Here is an 18,428-nt window from a genome sequence, read left to right as displayed (position 1 = left end):
TTTCACAATACCTAGTATTTTTTTATTTTTCTTATGAACCTCAGCACCAATATGAGGCAACATGTGAGAATCTCACCTTTCATTTTCATACATAGTCAAATGTTCCAAGCCTTAATCCTGGCATGTAAAGCTAAAAAAAATATGATACAACACACATACAGGCTCCTTTACATTTTATCTTTTTTTTAAATCTTACAGTTCTTTAAAATTCACTTTATAACTACAGGCTTTGGGCTTCTGGTTTGATGTGTTTTGCTGGTAGGCAACCTTGAAATGATGACATTTCAGACAGAAGAACTTCTCAATTATTTTATTTCTACAGGTCATAACATAAGCCATTAGAAGAACCAATAAGCAGTATTTATTTTCTCACACAGGGAATTTTCACCAAAGATCATAAACATGATAATTTAGGACAGTTAACTTTTGTCACCTTTTTAACATGACCATGAGGAACATAGAAGAATAGGAACAGTGAACACCACATAGAGATCTGAGGACAAAGCTGAATCGTTCAGCCACAATGGGGAACATGAAGGAGGAAAAATTGCCTTTGTATTTTTTTCTTTCTCTTAATCAGCATCCTGACCCACTACTTACATGAGACATGGCTCTCAGGTGAAGCAGCAGCGTTGGGATGATGCAGCTGTGTACACCTGGGATGGCTGCTTTGGCTTCTCTCCTTTCTGTTTCATTGCTGTTCTGCAGACACCAGATGTGTTTCTGTTTCCATGGGAGGAGGGTAATCACCAGCAGCTGTTTCAAGCACAAAGAGACGGAGATTTGTTTATTGGTGCTAGTCCGTAAGTGTTACAATAACTTGTTGAACGTTATTGGGATTTTTTCTGCAGAAACAGAGCAGCCAGAGTGGAGCCAGAGTGGAGAATAAACTTAATGTTTCTGTAATGAGCAACAGACTTTCTAAAGCAGAAGTGTAAGCATTGTATGCTACACACTCTCAAGGAGCAAATGCTTTCCTTCAAGCTGTGTCAGGAATAACCCATCTCAGCTGATAGGAGTCCCCTCCTGATACTCATGCAAAACAAAAGGAAATAGCAGCAAAACTCAGCGAGTTCACAGTCTGAAGTTCAAGCTAGAACACAGGAGTAAGGCTGCAGTTTGACTACAATTTTTTAACCAGCGTTCCATTCCCTAGTTTAATGTTAGTACATTTCAGAGCCGCTTTCACTGTGGTTCTCTGACCCATTGTAGGCATGAGTTAAAATTTTAGCTCATGGCTTAGCTAAACGGATCTTCTCCAAGGAGAGGGTTGGTTTCTACTCAAGTTTGTTTCAGAAACTTCTCTAAGATACTGAGTCTTTCTAACTTTTATTTTCAAGACTCCCATGATATTTTCAGTTATTCCTAGTCAAAAGAAACACGAGACACAGGGTCTTAGGTAGAAATTCAGCTGGCTCAAACAGAACCCCTGTGTTCTGTAGGAGAACCCATGAGATTTTTTTCTTCAATCACTTAGACTCTTTTGAAGAACATATTCAAAATCTAAAATCTGAGCCTATTTCCAAATATCTCATTGATAGGAAGGAAGTTTTACAGCGGTAATACTGGAAGTATCTCTTAGAAGTCATCACCATGTCATCATTGAATGAAGAGTCCTGAACAGACAGATGGAAGATAAAGTAGAAGAACACATAAAACTTTCAATATATTGATTATGATTATTATTACTATTATTATCATCCTCATCATCATCTTCATCATCATCATCATTATTATTTTGATCTGTTGGAGGAAACAACAAAAGAGTAATGTAGGAGAAACTTTGAAATAAGGTCCTCTTTTAGGCTTTGGCCAAAAGCAAATCTTTAAAGTCAGTTCATAATTGCACTGGCAACCAGTAGAGACTCTTGTATATGTCAATACCAATGAGCGATTGTCAATATCTCTGATCAGCAACATTTTGCATCATTTGTAACTTGTATACTGAGTCTAAAGGGAAACTTCTAACTAAATCATTACAGCACATTGTAAATGCAGGGACCAGTTTCTCTTAAAACGCTTTAGTAACACTTCATTAATTATATTGAACCTGCAGCCCAAAATTCTTCTTGCTTATATTCATCACTTACCACGACCAGTTGTCTATATATTGTCTAAGACACTACTATATCAAGCTGAATAGGCAAATTATACCCCATAGATCTTAGTAGAGGGATAGAGAGCCACAATTCTCACTGGTGTCAGCAGTTTAGACACAGCTGAATGTGGCATCTGACAGAAAGAGAAACAAAGCAAGGCGTGTTAGCAAATACTTTGGTTAATAAAGGTAGCCAGTTTTTCTTTTCAGGCATTTCCCACAAGCTGAGTCAAAACCTCCTGTATTTGCTATTCACAACTATTCATTAAGCAGTTCTTTGCACCTTCATTGTACTTGGTTTTTGTGAGCTGATCTGATTTGTTCAGTTGGTGACAGTAGATCCCATGGCTCTGTACTTTGTTTTCTGTACTTTGTTTTCTTTGACAAGGATCATTACTGATCTTTGGTTACTCAGGGTTATGGTATCCTGTTTCATTCTATTGAAGATGCTTGGAAAACACTTAAAAAATACAAATTAGCAGATTGAGAGATTTTACTCTGGAGGAAAATAGACCCCAAAAAGTCATAGAAAGCAGCCCTTTGCTTATAGATAATTATTTTGACAAACACTTGCAAAAGAGTTGGACCTCCTGTATGGATCCTGCATCTACCTCACTTTCTTTTCTGCAGCTGGTTGAGCAAAGTGGATCTGTTAATGTGAAAAGATTAGGAAAGTAAGACAGCAGACCAGCGTTGCAATTTTCTACCAGAACCTACCATGTGTCCCAGCAGCAATTTTGTGCTGGGTGTTAGAGGTGATTTCTAACTGGACCCAGCCCCTCTCCCCTTCTCTGGGCTTGAGTATTCATCCATGGTAAACCAGTTGGCTCCCTCCTAATCTGAGCCCGAGCATAAACAGTCCACCCAGCAGCATGTTAGGAACAGTCAGGGACCTTACCTGGACCCTGTCACTGTATCCCATCACAGACAGCATCAGTGTCTTGTCAAGCCTGGACTCATTGCATCTCAAACTAGGCAGCAGGAAAGGATTCTGGATGGAAACTGTAGGAAACGCAGGAAGACTCTAACCAGATACAGAGCTTCAGCCACAAGAAACAGCTTCCAGGATCACAGAATAATTATCTGAAATAAAACGACAGAACACATTATCATTTTCATTACACAGGCCTCATATATTATTCTTCATACAGTAGTATGAGTAGAGCTTTCAAACCACTCTTCTTTTAATCTCCATTCTTCCTTCTTCATCATCACATTTGCTTATGTTTTCCTAATACCTGCACCAACATTAGTCACAACTGGCAGGAGCCCATAGAGAGCTTTAGAGAACATTATTTTTTGCCCTCTGTGCATACATTAGTGTTGCCCTTTAAAGACACAGCCCTTTGTCCTTTTAATGAAGAATAAAACTCATTTCCAAGCATTCCAATAAGATTATCTCAAATAATAGCAATCCAATTAGCTCAGGCAGTTTGAAGTCTCACTTAGGCTCCCAGGTGGTATCCCCCATCATTAAATATACTGCTTTAAAATACTTCTAAATACCTGTCTAGTATCTAGTGCCAAAGATGCTTCTAAGAATGCAAGTAATATCCAGCCCCTAATATCAACCACATTTAAAGGAGGAAATGGGGATGAGGAATATCCACACTTGGCACACTTTGCCTCACAGCTTGTGAGCACCTCAGCCTGGCCAGTTCAACTCAGGTCCCCTCTGTCACTTAACAAAAGGTTTAAGCCTGCCTGTAGTGTTAGGAATATTAAAGGAAAGCATAGTCAGTTTGTCAGTAAATTACAGATCCCCTCATCCTTCAGGTCGCACTGTCTCCTTGCCACTGTCAGTACCTTTTCTTCCTTTACTTCTTAATGTGGGACTTCCATTGAGATGAGCTATAATTACTTACACAGTTGTCCTATCCTGCTATGGCATTCAGGCATCTTTCCTGGTTACCACAGATATCTCCTTTAGTTCCAGCTGCTAACTTCCCTTTAGAAACTGTTTTCTCTAGTTGACTTTAAATATAACTAGCTTCTCTCATGCTCTAAATACTCAAAAACTGCTGTTCTTGCCTCCAGCTTCCAACTTTTTTTTTTTTTTTTACACTTCTGTATCCTCTTGGGGAATTTCACTTGTTCCAAAAATCATGAATTTCAATTTACCATATTTTTAAGCTTTCTTTTAAACCCACTCACTTAGTGAAAAAAGTTTAAGCATTAGACCATGTTATCAGCCACATGTGAGAGAGGATTGAGGGAGAATTAGTTGAACTGGAAGTCAGGCTCTTAATACATGTCAAAAAAGCTCAAACTCTTCCTGTCTCACAGCCTTAGGCAAAAGGAGATTTAAAGAGCACACAGAAAGCACCAACCTGTTTTGTCTTGCATGTCTCTTGTTGAGGTCAGCTGTGTAGTCTGAAAGCATGTTCAGTGCTGAGAGAACAGTCAAAATATAAAGAAGTCTCTATAAGGATATTATTGTCAAGAGTTGGTATTCCTCTCACTTGTAAGGCAGTCAAATCTAAAGATATATGGAAAAATCCTAACAGACCTCTAATTTACCATCAATTAGTCCTTGATTAATTGGAAATATCTTCTGCAACCCAGAGAGGACAAATTAAAAAAGAAAAGTCTTAATAAAGTATATATGAAGGAATTTCTCAAAATTGACTGTTCCATTGTCATTCTAAATAAAAAAAAAAAATGGTATAGAGATGAAACATGGACTATTTCAGTGAAAATCATTAAAGAATGATTAAAAGTTACCAGCAAATTAAAAAAAAGAAAAAAAAATAGGATGTTAGGAACCTCTAAAAAAACCCCAGTGTTGAGTGTGATACAGTAAAAAGTGCACAAAAATACCAGGGCCTAGAGCCACAGTTACTCCCTTGGAGGTAGAAAAATATAATGAAGAAAAAGAGTTCAGATTCAGCAAGATTCAGATGGTTTGGATGATTGGACCTGTGGGGGATGAAAATACTTCACTGTGAAATAATTATTCTTGAGCCAAGGGAAATGTCTGTAGGATATTGGGAGAAATGGCTCAATTGTTCAGTTCAGTGACAAAAATGGTATTTGGGGATAATGGAGAAAAGGAAGCCTCCAACATCACATCCATTAAAAAAGTTAAATGCTATACTTGGTTTTATTACCAAAGAAGAATACAAACCAAAAGTGCTTATAAAGTTAGTGCTGGTCAGCCCCAACCTGAAGTACTGTATTCAGTCCCCACTGAAGCTGGAAATAGTATTACCATAGAAAGAGTGCAAGAAAAGTTAGTATCTCTAAAGTCTAAAAAAATCTGAGTTATCTGAATGGTTGGGAGGCAGCAGTAGGGGAAAGGAAAGTTTGAGATAATATGGCATATCGCAAAATTTGAGAGTGACATCTTCTAGAAAGTCACATTATGCATGGTCATATTATGTATGAAGGAGAGAATGTTGTGCTAAAATGCCAATGAAAGCTGTATACTTATATCAGGAAGAATATAGTCCTTTTCTACTTTGCTGTCTGCATGTTTTTATTCTCAGCCAACTCCAAAAATATGAATTAACTTCTAGGGCTTAAATATATGGTTTCCAATCAGTTATAGTTAAAAATCAAACAAACACAAAATCTTCATAACTCAATATCTTCCTGAATCTGTGTAATTTGCTATATATTGGCAATGAACTAGAGCTTCACTATAGCTGTATTGTTGAAAATATCACATCTCTGCTGAAGTCAATGGGATGATGCCCTTTACCATTCCCACTGCAGAGATGTCTCCCTTCCTCTCTGTACTATGGCTGCTTACAATGCCAGCATGCCAAAGTATATGTGGCATAATCTTCTGAGATGTGGCCAAGGGGGATTGTTTCCTGCTCACAATATGTATGACATAGTGGTGGCTGCTGCCTTGCTCCTGCTGTTTATGCTTGCTGTGATCCCACTGCATACATGCCTTGCACCTGATGAAATTCACTTTGATTCAGTCATTTGTCTTCGGTCTCACAAACCAATCCATTGTGGAATGTTACTTTGTAAATTGATGAGGAGCTCTCAAAGAACTATACCTCTTCATCATCTTCATAATCAGACCTTTAGGTCTGCAGCTATACATTCAGAAACAGACTTGCTATTGCTTTGTCATTTATACTGAAAGCAACACAGGCTTGCAGAGGATGGTTTTTATTTATGAATCCTAATTCTTTGTGCTGGACACCTCAACATCATGCTGTGATTGCTTTCATGTTTATGGCAAATAAATCTAGACTCTGCCACTTGTTTACCCTTGTACTCTCTTTTTTATAACTCAGTATACAGTTTTTAATTAGATCAACCTCAGTTATTTTATTGTTTGCTAATACTATCATTTGTACAACACAGCTTTGCTGGATCTTGAGATAACCACTGCCAATTTATTGTAACCACCTTGTTTTGGCCTATTCATCCACAAATTAACAAATCATTCACTCAGTCTCTAATTAATTCATATATAATCATTCAAATGCCTTCAAGTTAGCTACATTTTACAGGTAGTTGAGGGAATGATCTGGTTTCACCAGCCAGCTTTTTTCTCATTACACCAGGCTCAATAAATGACTGTCTATACACACATAAATATGAGATCAAATTATGCCAGTAACTGACACTCAGAAATACATAGGGTTTTATACAACCAGCTAATCTTCATTACAGGCGAAATAGTATTTCTGGATTTAGTTAGAGAAATCGTACTGTGTGAGACAAGTGGCTGTATGAGAGGGATACATGTCAAGGCATACAGTAGCTTCACTCATAAGAGGCAAGTTGTTCAGGCACAGAACATAGGACATAGGGTCAGTTGACATGAGAGTTTCTGTAGCATTGTTCTGCTGGTGGGAAACATGCTTTCTAATGCACACCCTGGTTTCAACATCACACTGCTATCTCCCCCTTAGTCCCCAGCACTGCACACCCCATGCACTCCACCAGCAGAATCTCAGCACAGAAGAAAGGCAGTGATATTAATACATGAGGATGTCTGGGAAGCCTGAGCTTTCTCTCCACCTTCCATGATTTCAAAAGTAGAAGTTCAAGTGATCTTATTTCCACAGTTACTTCATTTACCTCTAATTCAATATGATATTGCACGTGCGAGAAATATGTACCTAATTATAATTCTTGGGTATGTGATTGGCTTAATTTAGTTTCCCTGTCATGACAGAACTCTTCACTAGAAATGCTGTACAACTAGAGCTGTGATTACAGTTAATTTTTCATCTTGATGTCCAAGGAAAAGCTTCAAAACTTATGTTCTACCGAAATTAACATTCTCTGTTTTCTTGTCAAATCAACACACTCTAAATAAATTTTTGAGGGGGACTTTCTGTTTACATCAGCAGCTATTAGACAGTCACTTTTTTTTTCCAATTTCAGTGTGTCTTTGTGCCTCCTTCCCCACTCATGTGATAAAGATACTAGTTTTCTACTAGGTTTTAATTCTACTGGTATCAACTCAAATGTTATGCTACATCTACACTAGTAAAAAGAGCTTGTGTCCATTTATGACCCTGGTCAAAAGGTGCAGAATGCTCCCATCACACAGATGAACTTTCTTACCTGCCAAAATAGGGGTCCACAAAGTTCGTACTGAGGATGGTCCCTGGGATAACTCCTGAAACATGTTCAAACAATGTCAGGGAGAGTATGGATTACTGGCAAAAAAATTTCTAGGTACCAGGCTAAAAATTCAGTTCTCTTGGTGATCATGGGACACTATCTTACCCTGGCCTTGTTTAATTTGCTCATATAGGGAGACACTCTGTAAATAAATCTGAAGGTTATGTGATATTCAGCTGTAAATAGACGAGCTGAAAAGATAAAATGTATTTCTGTTTAGTAAATATGAAGTACTCAGATTTATTCAGAGGTAAGTCTGAGTATTTGGTTCATATATAACCTTCTCAAGAATTTAAAAAAGCTCTTCCTAAGTAGTGTTGTCTGCCTGCAATATTTTCTGCTGCTGCTGAGAAGTGGATCCATTCTAAAAAGCAACTCCAGATGCTTACTACGTAGGTGGGGAAGGATCTTCAATCTTGTTCTTAATTACTGTGGCTCAAATTGATTTGACCTGAACTCTCTCTGCCTTTCAAGTAAAGCAGGATCCACAGGCAAGCTCCCTAGCTTTTTGAACTAACATGCTGGCTGACAAATAAGTAATTGTAAGGAGCTGATTTATTGCCCAGCCAGACTCAGCTGGATGTAAAATATTAATTTTTAATGTAAGAAACAATTTCCATTTCTTTTACCCATAAAATCCAATAAATTAATCCAAGCACTTACAAATAATTGATATTTCACAATGGAGAGAATTTTTTTTTTACCACTTACAAATGTTCTCCTTTTAAAACCAAATGCTTTAAAGAGAAGATGTTTGTGAATTTCAAGGCTACAAATATACCTCAGGGCTCTGCTGACATCAAAATAAGCCATAAAAGCATAAAGCAAGAGTATTTTATGATGCCACTAGGACCCCAAAATATAGCCTTGTCCAAGTTTTATTTTTATCTTATATAATACATGGATCCTACTACAAATTACAAGCTGCCAGCCTTCCAATTCCTTCTTGTAACTCTTTTTCACTTTCCAGTTCCCTTATTCTATTGAAATTATACCAGGGTAAGAAAGAATAATAATGAAGGGATCCTGGATGCACATATGACTGGCAGCAGACTGCTAAACTTTTTACCTCCAAGAACTTTCTTCTTCACATGAAGAACAAAAATTATTATCAACTGCTAATTACAAGAAAGAATGCCCATCTCAAAGGATAATTCATCTCTAGAATAGGTTACTCAGGGAGTCTGTGCAATCTTCATCACTGAAGATGTTTAGAAACATCTGGAAGCACCTAAGGAAACGTGTCTAGAGCACTTTAATTCTACTTGATTTTGATTAACAATTGGAACTATGTCCCTCCCACACTTATATTTTACAGTTCTATTACACAAATAGTTAACCTGACTTCATTATCAGTTGACAGATGCTCAAATGACAGATCCCGTAGTCAAGTCTCTTCTCCCAGACAGTAAAGAACTGTTTCTGTAGCAGTACAAGAAGCAGACTAGGGACAGTTCTCTAACACTGAGGTATGGTGTGGCACAGCCCACCTTCATACAGCGAAACTTTCCAATCCTGACCAAAAAGGAAGAGACTACACCCAAAGTAGGTATTGGGAATGATTCTTGGCCTGTGTTAACCCTTTACTCTGTGTAAGCAATGTTTGCTGCAGTGTTGCTGGTCATCAGTTGAATCCTTGTCATAGAGTTTGCTAGCAGTCTAATAGGGTGGGGGATCATATACAAGCTCTCAGGTTTGTGCTTGGTTCTGTTTAACTTGCCAGTAAAGATATAGCCCTTGATTTGCTTTCCCTACCTAGAAATGGAGGCAGAGATCTAGCAGATAGGGGTAGGAAAACTTGCAACCTTACTCCATAGTAAAAAGACATGCAAGGCTCAAGCACAAGTGAGGAAGGGAGAATTTTATGTCAAGGCTGTGGATCATACCTACATGTCTATATACTAGCACAGTGGCAATATGAAACAATAAAATCTGATTTTATGTTAAAAACGTGTAAGGCTCTAACACAAGCCTTCAAATCTGCACATTATTTCTCCTCTAATCAGTGACGCTTAACAAAACGAGAAAACAAGTGATTTCTTAGAAGCCTGAAAACATCAGCTCACCTCATATTATAAATCCCTTTCACCTTTGGACAGGATTTCACTTTTATTTTTACAAAAGAAGTCCAGACACAGGAACAAAACTGTCTTCTTTTTTTGGACTGAGTGAATATGGCATAAGTGGTAGAAAAAACTCCTTTAATGGTATTCCATTATTCTGTGATTTTAATTTCCTGATGATGGTTTGTGTTACAGCAGTCAATGAAGACAGTAGTTAAATGCATATCACTTTCTGTTTGTACACAGATGTAGGGATGCCATGGCCCAAAGAGTTCATATTACCTAAACCTACAGGACAGGCAAAAGCTTGTTGTTAGCGTTCCTATTTTCACGTGAGGAAAACAGGCTACTCCTCAAGATCAAAGAGGAAGTCCATGGTGAACTAGGAATGAAGTGCAAATCTTTTGAGCCTCAGCTCACTGCCTTCACAAAAGACCTTTTCCCCACAGAGAGAAAACTGACAAAACCTTTAAGAATATTACCAGCACATCTGAAATCTCTTTAGTCCTAACTTTGAATCATAGAACCATAGAAAGATTTAGGTTGGAAAGACCTTTAAGATCATCAAGTCCAACCATAAACTTAACACTGCCAAGTCCACCACTAAACCATGTCCCAAAGCGCCATATCTACACATCTTTCAAATACCTCCAGGGATGGTGACTCAACCACTTCTCCAGGTATCCTGTTCCAATGCTTGACAACCCCTTTAGTGAAGAATTTTTTCCTAATATCCAATCTAAGCATCCCCTGGTGCAACTTTAGGCCATTTCCCCTCATCCTATCACTTGTTACTTGGGAGAAGAGACCTACACCCATCTCGCTGCAACCTCCTTTCGGGTAGTTGTAGAGAGCAGTAAGATCTCCCCTGAGCCTTTTTTACTCCAGGCTAAACAACCCCAGTTCCCTCAGCCGCTCCTCATAAGACTTGTTCTCTAGACCTTTCACCAGTTTCATTGACCTTCTTTGGACACGCTCCAGCACCTCAATATCTTTCTTGTAGTGAGGGGCCCAAAACTGAACACAGTATTTGAGGTACAACCTCACCAGTGCCTAGTACAGGAGGACGATCACTTCCCTAGTCCTGCTGGCCACACTATTTCTGATACAAGCCAGGATGCTATTGGTCTTCTTGGCCACCTGCGTACACTGTTGGCTCATATTCAGCCGGCTATTGACCAACACCCCCAGGTCCTTTTCCACCAGGCAGCTTTCCAGCCACTCTTCCCCAAGCCTGTGGCATTGCATGGGGTTGTTATGTTCCAAGTGCAGGACTCTGCACTGAACCTTGTTGAATCTCATACAATTGGCCTTGGTCCATCAATACAGCCTGTCCAAATCACTCTGTAGAGCCTTCCTACCCTCAAGCAGATCAACACTCCCACCCAGCTGGATTCCGTCTGCAAACTTACTGAGGGTGCACTCCATCCCCTCGTCCAAATCACTGATAAAGATATTAAACAGAATTGGCCCCAATACTGAGCCCTGGGGAACACCACTCGTGACCGGCCACCAACTGGGTTTAACCCCATTCACCACCATTCTTTGGGCTCAGCCATCCAGCCAGTTTTTATCCAGTGAAGAGTGCACCCATCCAAGCCATGAGCAGCCAGTTTCTCCAGGAGAATGCTGTGGGAAACAGTGTCAAAGACTTTACTAAAGTCTAGGTAAACAGGATCCACAGCCTTTCCCTCATCCATTAAATGATTCACCTTGTTGTAGGAGGAGAGCGGGTTAATCATGCCTCTCAAACATATGTTGACTGGGCCTGATCGCCTGGTTGTCCTGTACATGCCATGTGATGGCACTCAATATGATCTGCTACATAACCTTCCCTAGCACTGAGATCAGACTGACAGGCCTGTAGTTCCCCAGATCCTTCTTCCAGCCCTTCTTGTAGATGAGCATCACATGCTTCATGACTTCTCTGTAAGCCCATTCAATGCATTGGACTGATAGTGCCTAGGGAGCCTGTGGAACAAAGACCATATTAATAGCTATGGAAACATGCTCAATTTTCCATTTACTTGTCTGCACCTTACCCCACTGTTTGGGGTTTGTCATAAGTTTAGAGACTTAACTGGTTTAAACAATCCCAGTTCCATTAATTTACATGGTAATATACCCCACTGAGGATCTATCTGCCACATCTTAGGTCAGAAAACTGATCCTTGATTGGTCTCTCTTGGCACCACTGATGAACAAATAAGTAATAATAATAGTGCACCCAAATAATCTGCTGATTCTATAGGGATTTCCTCATTTCCTTTATTAAATCTTTGATGCTGAGCAGTGTCACATGAATATCAACTGGGTAAGCAAGGAATCATGTCTGGAGGGATTCAAGAGTAGAAACGATGCACAGTGGTGCTCTTGCTGTTATGACCAAAGTGATCAGGATTCAGAAGTGTTGTGAAAATTCTTTTGCCATGTCAACCATCAAAGAGAGACACCAGAGAGATAAAAGTTAGAGAGTGTTAAACCCTGCCTGTTGCCTTCAGCATGTTTTTGTTTAGTTCTATTCATCTCAACATTTATTTTTTAATAGTTCACTTCTGTTGTTATGAATGAAAAATAAAAAGGACTATTAAAGACCAAATTGTGTGCAGGCAAAACACAGTTGCTGGCACTTTGCACCACCCAGAACACAATATTATCTACCAGTTTGGCTTGTTTTTATTTCATGTTCAATTACAAAAAGGGTACGTGAGAGAGAGAAGCCCAACTCTCCCTTTTCTATTTATTTTCTTCCTTACTGTGTTTAAAAAATACAACAAGCCAAGATAACAGCATAGGCAAAAGCATCTCCTTAAACCCTAAGGAGCAGAAAGCTATTTTTAACTTCCTCCAGGAAAATTGTATAAATACTATCCACTGCAGCAAAACTTTAATTTAATAAACCCCAATATCATAATTGGAAACAAAGCTATTTAATTTAAAGTCTAAGCTATGCCCTTGAATTTAACAAAGAGAGATGATCTGGAGAAACAAATAGGAAAGGTAAATAATTGTAGAAACCATGAGCCAAAACCTCAGAGTAATTCAAAATTCAACAGCTCAGCTTTAAACTGCTAGGAACCAAGGCCAAACTTTGGACATGTGGAAGATTTTCTACTCAGCATTTTCTCTGAAAATTAAAAGTAACAATAGCTTGATGAAAAAATGACAAGGATATTAAAACCAATAAGCATGGGCTAGTAGAAGTATCTACTGACCCATGAAACCTCACTCTAGAAGGAAAAGTCACTAAAACTTGTGCTCTTGCATTTTTTGAACAATATCTCAAACATAAACAGGGTATAATTTCTGTTCCTTTCACAGCTACAAGCTCTATGGAAAAGAAACACATCTAAAAGATACTAAACCCTAACCATGGTTAATCCAAGGCAGTCCCCATTGCTCCCAGTCCAGTTGTTGAGAGGATTTGGGAAGTGAATTTTCTTCTACCACTTCCCTTCTAATGTGTTTCTGAGGAGGATGATGAAAGATCTCATCAAGAAATATTGCTTTAGTGGCTTGATTCTCAGAGGTTGTTGAAGTCTGAAACCTTTTTCTTATCATAAATAACTTTAAAAGATTTATCAAAGAATAAGACAGGCGTGCAGTAAATAGGAATATATATGTTACATCTTATACAGCATACAGATAACATGCATACACATAGCCTACAGGCCAAATGATTAGATTAAGAAGATGAAAGTGGAGCCTGCATTAGATATTTTAGCACCTAAAGCTCCACCACCACTCCGTCATCTGGTCTCTCCACCTTCCCTGAGCTGTTATCCAGCCAACAGAATTTTCCCTCACCCCATCAGCCTGAGCAGCAGCAGCAGCAGCAGGAAATGAAGATTAGGCTTTTGTATTCATTCAAGACCTTTCTCAAAGTCTGTTTCTTACCCCACTCCTATTACAACTCTGAATGTACAGTTCTATAACATTTTACATCTACTATTCTCTACATCTCCTATGTTTGCAGGGCAGAGGGTACTTCCTGCATCTTTCATTTAATTTTACTTGTGTGTTTTTTTCCTATAAAATAATTTCTTCAGCTCTTGCCTGCAAGTTAGTTGCTTTATCCCACTATTCTATTCTGCATACTTCCCAGACTCTTTACTCTAATTTCTTTGTTTTCTGGATAAACAGCTAAACAATCATTTGGACATGCTGAACCAACCACATCATAAACCATGGATGACTTTTTCTGTTTATTGATATTACAGTTAATTAACTATCCTTAGGCTAATCCACCTCAGCTAGGTCTACTACTGTGTCCTTTCTACTTTATCTGTGTAGGGACCCTGTCTTGTACCTCATCCTTGTCACAGTAAGTACTTGCTCCATTCAGAGACATGCACAAATTTTTCACTTTGAAGACTCCTACAAAACAATAAATTGGTTTGCTAACACTCACAGCATCTTTGTTCCCTTGAGAGCTCCATAGTTTATTTTCTGTTCCCATAGCTTCCATCCTTCCAGTTCGTGCTAATTTGTTTCATCTGAAAGCTCACCATTTTTGTTCTTTTTCTGTATGATTTTTGCAAGGTAACAGGAGCAGACACTCTTACGGCAGACTGCTGTGTCAAGTGTTGGGCTTGATGACCCAGGTAATGGGCACAGGTAATGTGATACTTGCCCACATTTCTGCTGTCATTCTTCCTCTAGGACCACAAGGAATTATCAAATAACTTTGTCACATTAAATTATAATCTCACCAAAGCTTTCAGACATCTGAAAGTCAGTTTTCTAGTCTAAGCTTCTCATGAGGTCTCTGTATATATTCAACACCTTTAGATATTTATTTATATTCTGTATCTTATACATTTATAATCCTAGAATCATAGAGTGGTTTGAGTTGGAATGGACTTTTAAAGATCATCTAGTCCAATCGCCCCTGCAATGAGCAGGGACATCTTCAGCTAGATAGGTTGCTCAGAGCCCCGTCCAGCCTGACCTTGAATGTTTCCAGGGATGAGGCACCTACAACCTCTCTGGGCAACCTGTTCCAGTGTTTCACCACCCTCATTGTAAAACATTTCTTTCTTATATCTAGTCTGCATCTACCTTCTTTTACTGTAAAACCATTACCCCTATTATATATATTATTATATATATATATAATATATTATATATATATTATATATATATTGCTACAGGTCCTACTAAAAAGTCTGTCCCCGTCTTTCTTATAAGTCCACTTTATTGAAAGGCTGCAGTAAGATCTCACTTGTCTAATGTAAAGTAGACATGTTAAATGACCTGCAGTCCATTTTTCAATGCTGATTTTAAAGGGCACCTAGGACTGTCTTCACCCATTCTCAACTTTTGAACAACTAAATTTAGGTGAGATGAATATGATCTCTGATACTGTATCCTGGCTTGTATCAGATATAGCGTGGCCAGCAGGGAAAGGGAAGTGATCTTACCCTTGTACTCGGCACTGGTGAGGCTGCACCTCTATTACTGTGTTCAGTTTTGGGTCCATCACTACAAAAAGGACATTGAATTACTCGAGTGTGTCCAGAGAAGGGCAACGAAGCTGGTGAAGGGTCTGGAGCACATGTCGTATGCGGAGCGGCTGAGGGAACTGGGGGGGTTTAGTCTGGAGAAGAGGAGGCTGAGGGGAGACCTCATTGCCCTCTACAACTACCTGAAAGGAGGTTGCAGAGAGCTGGGGATGAGTCTTTTTAACCAAGTAACAAGTGATAGAACAAGAGGGAATGTCCTCAAGTTTTGCCAGGGAAGGTTTAGACTGGATATTAAGAAGCATTTTTTTACAGAATGGGTTTTTAGGCATTGGAATGGGCTGCCCAGGGCAGTGGTGGAGCCCCATCCCTGGAGGTGTTTAAGAGTCGGATTGACATAGCGCTTGGGGATATGGTGTAGTTGAGAATAGTCAGTGTTAGGTTAATGGTTGGACTAGATGATCTTCAAGGTCTTTTCCAACCTAGATTATTCTGTGATTCTATAGATTCATCCTTGGACAGAATGAAGGATGCACTTTGTGGACCTCTTCTGATCATACAGAGAGCTGGGATGGCCACACCTGGTAGCCAAGTGCCTATAACTGGGACAGATAAAGGGCAGAGATTTTTGCTGGCCTCAGAAAAGCAGCATAACTAAAGAGTTTCTGAATAATTTTTTTTTCCTGGAGCTTTTGTTGCTACTGCAGTTATCTCAAAGACATGGCTTGTTATTTCTTGTCATCAATCTGCTCTTTAATACATCTCTCAGCCTTCTGAGGATAGATCCACAAAGCTCAATGTATAGTCTAGTGCATGTATGGGAAGTAGTGCTGAGTCATCCCAGGCCTTTATAGTCTGTGTCTCAGCAGAGCTAATTAGTCCTTCTCTGACTGAAGCACCATGTTGTAGTAGCTTTAGTGCTGGTATCTTTACTAGCTCATAGCTTTAGTGTTCCTGCATGGAAATACATTATGACATATAGACCTTTTGCCAATGACAGTACCTAATAGGATTCAGGTAGTCCAGCAGGTCAACAAAAAGATTTACAGATGGTTCTAAAATATCAAAAATATAATTGTCCAACCACAAAGTCAGAATTTCAGCTTTTTGAGCTAACTTCATCTCCGTCCAGGGCCTCCCACACCTAACAGCAGGATAAATCAGCAGAACAGAATTGCATTTTCATCTTACGCTAGCAAACCACTGTACTGCATGCACAACATAACATAGTTTCATGCAAAATACTTAAATCATGAAAATTCTCACTGAGGACACACAAGGGGTCAATAGTTTCAGCAAAAAAAAAGTACTGTACCACACTCTGAAGCAGCAATACAGGTTTCAAAGTAATATCATCTGGTATGTCTTTTTGTAAAACTTATTATTTCTTTTGAAATTCCCTGAAGTGGTTTAATACATTTTGATACATGTTCTCTTTGCATAGTCTAGTGCCTTTGCTGCTGCTGCAATAGATTATTTTTATCATCATCATCAACCACAAGAATTACAACAAAGGCAGAAGAAAAGGTATTTGTCTGGATTACCTTTCAAATTTATGAACAAACAATTTCTCAGCGAACCATTTCAGATATCCTCCAAACACTACAACCTTTTACAAGTTCAGACTTCCAATTAAGATCATGCTAGGAATGCAATCAAGGATCTCAGCACTCAGAAGTTAATTATCTCCTCAGGCTAAGTCATAAACATACTTGTTTTGTTTTTGTCCACTTCATCTAATGATATAATGTATTTGGAAGATACAGATTTGTTAGTTGTTATCAAGAGGGCCTATGGTGAGGCTGTGGGAGCTTTTGTCACTGCTGAAATACAGCAAAAGCTAAACTATTTCTGTGAATTAACAACACTGGGTACTCTCTGTCCAAAATTACCCACAGTCTGCCACACCACATAAAGCTCCAAGATTGTTACAGATCTTCTCTGCATGCTCAACCAACTTTTTCATCCCCCAAATTGGCTGGATTTGAGCCATGCATATACACTTGTTCAATATATGTGCTCTAAGAGAGATGATTTAGACTTACCTCATGTAAAGCTGAACAAAGCTGAAGGTAAATAACTGAATAATTCTTTCTATCCCTGATCAAATGGCTGTCTGATTCACAAAGGCCAAAAACCTCTCTGACTATCAAAAAGCAATGGCAGCATTTGAAACTTCCAAGTTAATCCAGCTCAAAGTTGGATTGACTGCCCTGGAGACTTCTAATTGCCAGATGGTTCTGCTAATGCCCACCTGGGAAAGTGTGTGATTTGGGTGGCTCACATATGTAATCTGATCTGATGCCAAAAGGCAGTGGTTGAAAGCAATGTATCTACTGTCAACATTTCTAGGTTTTAGATGTGTTTGTGGACTGATAACAGCCATCACTTTCCAAGTCCATTGTAATTCTTGAAAATTCATCACAGATACACTATTACAAATGAGGTACATGTTCAGGAAGGATATTTAGCCTGTTCAGCTTCCACTTTCCAAAAGTACACATAAGCTCTAGTTGGTCTTTTAGTATATCTACATTTTCAGCTTAGTGCTCTTCAGAACCTGGTAACAAGATCAGCATGAATTATTTGAAATTTAGCTACAGACAGTTTTTCAGACACGCTACAAGCAGTAATACGGACCATTCATAGGAGACACTAGACTTATGAGTCCTCTCTTAACTTTGTCTTGCAGACATATCAAAGAATCATAGAATCACAGAATGGTTTAGGTTGGAAGGAACCTTTTAAATATCTAGTCCACCCCCCCTTCTATTGGCGAGGACATCTTTCACTAGATCAGGTCACTCAAAGCCCCATCCAACCTGACCTTGAACACTTCCAGTGATGAGGAATCCACAGCCAATATCCTGTTTGTTTTGACAAGTAATGCTATAGCAGGTAACTCATTTCAACAGTGGGACAAATAATATTATAGAAACTCTGCTCGGGAGGAATATTAGCAGCCAACACAACACAAATTGTAATGGTATCTGAAAAAGCTTCAGGTGAAACATAGCAGGCTCACGACAGCCAGTTAGTAGATATTGTCCCAGTGACCAGCATCCATAAAGGAGAGGACCGATGACAAAAAAATAATCATCATTATTTCTTGTTTTCTGCTAACAAGTCTGAAAACATTGCCCTGCCACACTGCTTGCTCACCATTGCAGCCTGACAGTGCTCCAGGTGATCAGTGCTTTATTA

General features: G+C 39.0%; 1 long non-coding RNA gene across 1 annotated transcript in view; it reads right to left on the bottom strand.

The window, feature by feature from the left end:
* Positions 1-422: 422 nt before the first annotated feature.
* Positions 423-18,428, bottom strand: part of LOC141941712 (uncharacterized) — a 43,098-nt gene continuing 25,092 nt past the window's right edge. Inside the window, exons 2-3 of the long non-coding RNA XR_012628393.1 lie at positions 2,997-3,181; positions 423-756 (exon numbers count right to left, since the gene is read on the bottom strand). This is a non-coding gene — a long non-coding RNA (uncharacterized LOC141941712). The remainder of the gene's footprint in view (positions 757-2,996; positions 3,182-18,428) is intronic.

Source organism: Strix uralensis, chromosome 3 (assembly GCF_047716275.1).
Source record: "Strix uralensis isolate ZFMK-TIS-50842 chromosome 3, bStrUra1, whole genome shotgun sequence".
NCBI classification, from domain to species: Eukaryota; Metazoa; Chordata; class Aves; order Strigiformes; family Strigidae; genus Strix; species Strix uralensis.
The sequence above is the reverse complement of the archived record's forward strand: the minus strand, read 5'-3'. Positions and strand labels throughout refer to the sequence as shown.